At 36.2% G+C, this 2915-nt stretch overlaps 1 pseudogene; it reads left to right on the top strand.

The window, feature by feature from the left end:
• The first annotated feature begins 2177 nt into the window (after window positions 1–2177).
• Window positions 2178–2271, top strand: LOC121103294 (annotated as a pseudogene).
• Window positions 2272–2915: the final 644 nt, after the last annotated feature.

The raw sequence follows: 2915 nt of genomic DNA, 5'->3' as shown, positions 1-2915 counted from the left end.
CTTTTATTTATCTAGGACATTTTTCCATTAGTATTTGCTTTCCCATTTGGAATAATAAGAATAATGTACGATAAAAACAGTAATAATGATAATTATGATGATGATGATTCAGAGATTTTTTTCCTATATATTAGGCATGTAATAAAATTGCATATATATTTATGTTCATTTATTATCACAAACATTTTACATTCTAAGCATTAATATTTGCTCCCATTTTACAGAAAACGGAATCAAGACCTAGAGTGCTAAAGTAACCTTGCTGAGAGTCGCACTAGTAATAAATGGAAAGTTAAAATTTGCGCCCAAGTCTGTTAGATTGCAGAGCTCAAGCTCTTACGCACTCTGCATACTGGACACACAAAGAGCTTCTAGCCCCTCATTTTATACGTTATCTTCTTACTCCTTTTTTTCTGGGTTGCACATCTCTGTGTCCTTAAGAATTCCTTAAGTAATATGACTTTCAGTCACCACATGATCATAGCTGATGTTATTTTATAGGTTTCCAGCTTTCTTTCCTAATGTATGGAACTTTGAGCTGGAAATAATGCTGAAATGTTTGACAAATGCAGCATACAGAAGATTCTATGGCCACCCTTCTTCATCACTTTTCCAAATCAAGTTTCTGCATCCGAAAAAGTTATTAAACTAAAGATAATAACTGATATCAGAATAATACCAAAGTACAAAACTTAAAGAAGATAGAAAATATTTACAATTGAGAAGACCCTATTTTCAGATCAGAAGGATTCTTTTAATTTATTTGAAACCTCACCATTTTCTCTGTAAAACTGAATACAAAACTTAGTTTGGGGGTGCCTGGGTGGCTCAGTCGGTTGAGCGTCTGCCTTCTGCTTGGGTCATGATCTCAGGGTCCTGGGATTGAGCCCCGCAATGGGCTCCCTGCTCATCAGGGAGTCTGCTTCTTCCCCTCTCCCTTCCCCTTCCCTTCCTGTGCTCGCTTGCTCACTCTCTCTCACACTCTCTCAAATAAGTAAATAAATTCTTAAAAACAACAACTTAGTTTAAATGATTTCTTACTTGATTTGAGGACATGGAACTACATCATCTTCCTCCATCAGCTGAAATTTGGAGTGAATATCCTTTCATCTCAGCCTCGTCAGGTGCAACCACACAGGAGGTGCATCATTCTGGTGGATTAAAGAGTTCCACTGTAAACTTCTGGCCAAGGTAATGGTGCTAACAGCTCAGGCTTTCAGATTAGTCAGGAAGAGAAATGAGAAGTAAGTTGGACTGGCTTTGGGTGGTTAAGGAAAATCAAAGAACAGGAATGGGGAGGCATTACTTCCATAGCTATAGTGGAAGTTGGGGCTACTACAGAAGTTTCTGGCTGCTGATGCCTTTGCCTGGAACTCTCAAGAAAGTTCAGATGCTGATGAAGAAATTGTGCTGAAAAAGAATCTTTGAGAAAATTCCTGGGGTGTGTAGGAGAAGTAAGCTAGTATGCTTTCAAGAACTCATACACATGCCAGGTAAGTAGCAAAACCAGTGCCAAAAGAAGCAGATAGACCTTGTTAAAAAAAGAAAATAGTAGTAAAAGTGGTATTTAGAATAATAAAATTCTATATAAAATAGAATAATATCAGTAATATATGAAGTCAATCATGGAAATAAGGAGAAAAGAAGGCCTTTGGAGTTAGGCCATTGTTACGCCTTTCAACATCCTTTTCCATGTGACTTAATGGTGTCCCTGGCAATAGGCTCTCCAAGAAAGTGTCACGGGAGAGGTAACCTATTGAAATGAAAAGTAGATACTATTAAATGTCAGGAGTTTTGGGTTACAGTTCTGGTCATTAAGTAGTACTGTTGTTGGGGTACTTTTTATTATTAGATTATTATATGTAAAGTTTTAAAAACAACAACAGCCAACAACAGTAATGCAGTGATGCTTAAAATAACTTCCCTCTCTCTCTACCTCTCCAATTACCTAGTCCTTATTCTTGTTAGTTTTAAAATTTTTGCTTCCTGTGGAGTTTACATCCATAGCTGTAAATAAGGTATTGGTATGACTTTTTCTTGATTTATGGAACATAAGCATTATCATTTTCTGTCTATTAAAGATGAAGACCTGGCTTACTTATATGAACCCAACTTCCCTTCCTCTACTCAACTCTTAGTTAATATTTTAGTTTTCCAGTTGGCTAAATCTTTAGTACTTGCTTCAGCAGCATATATGCTAAAATTGGAAAGAGATTAGCATGGCCCCTGCTCAAGGATGACATGCAAATTCATGAAGCATTGCATATTTTTATGGAATATTGTTCAGCTTTAAAAAAGATTGGACTTCAAGGGAAGACCCTTGAAGACGTTAGGCTAAGTGAAATAAGCCAGAGACAAAAGGACAAATATTCTATGATTCTACTTATATGAGATACCTATAGTAATGAAATCATAGAGACAGAAAGTAGAATGGTGATTGCCAGGGGCTGGGGAGTGGGGGCAATAGGAGTTGGTGTTTAATGACTACAGAGTTTTAGTTTGGGAAGATGAAAAAGTTCTGGAGATGAATGATGATGATGCCTATGTCACAATGTGAATATACTTAATACCACTGAACTGCATATACTTAAAAATTCTTAAAATGGTAAATTTTGTTATGTATGTTTTACCACAATAAAAAATATAAAAGTATCTCCTATTCAACTTATCTTTTGACCTTCATATAAATTAATATGTTTCTGCACATCTCAATTTTCACCCTCATTGTACTAGAATAATTTCATAGACAAACTATTCATAAAGGTTTGTAGAAGCAATTGTTGCAGACATCGGTGCTGTTCACAAATAATTTTTCCTCCTCTCTGCCTTTTTTGTACATGGGATTATTGAACTTTGTACCCCTTGTGGCTGATGAAGCCAAGGGGTTTGGCCAATTAATTGAGCAGCAGGGAAGT

This window comes from Ursus maritimus, unplaced genomic scaffold (genome assembly GCF_017311325.1).
Source record: "Ursus maritimus isolate PB19 unplaced genomic scaffold, ASM1731132v1 scaffold_18, whole genome shotgun sequence".
Taxonomy (NCBI): Eukaryota; Metazoa; Chordata; class Mammalia; order Carnivora; family Ursidae; genus Ursus; species Ursus maritimus.
The sequence above is the reverse complement of the archived record's forward strand: the minus strand, read 5'-3'. Positions and strand labels throughout refer to the sequence as shown.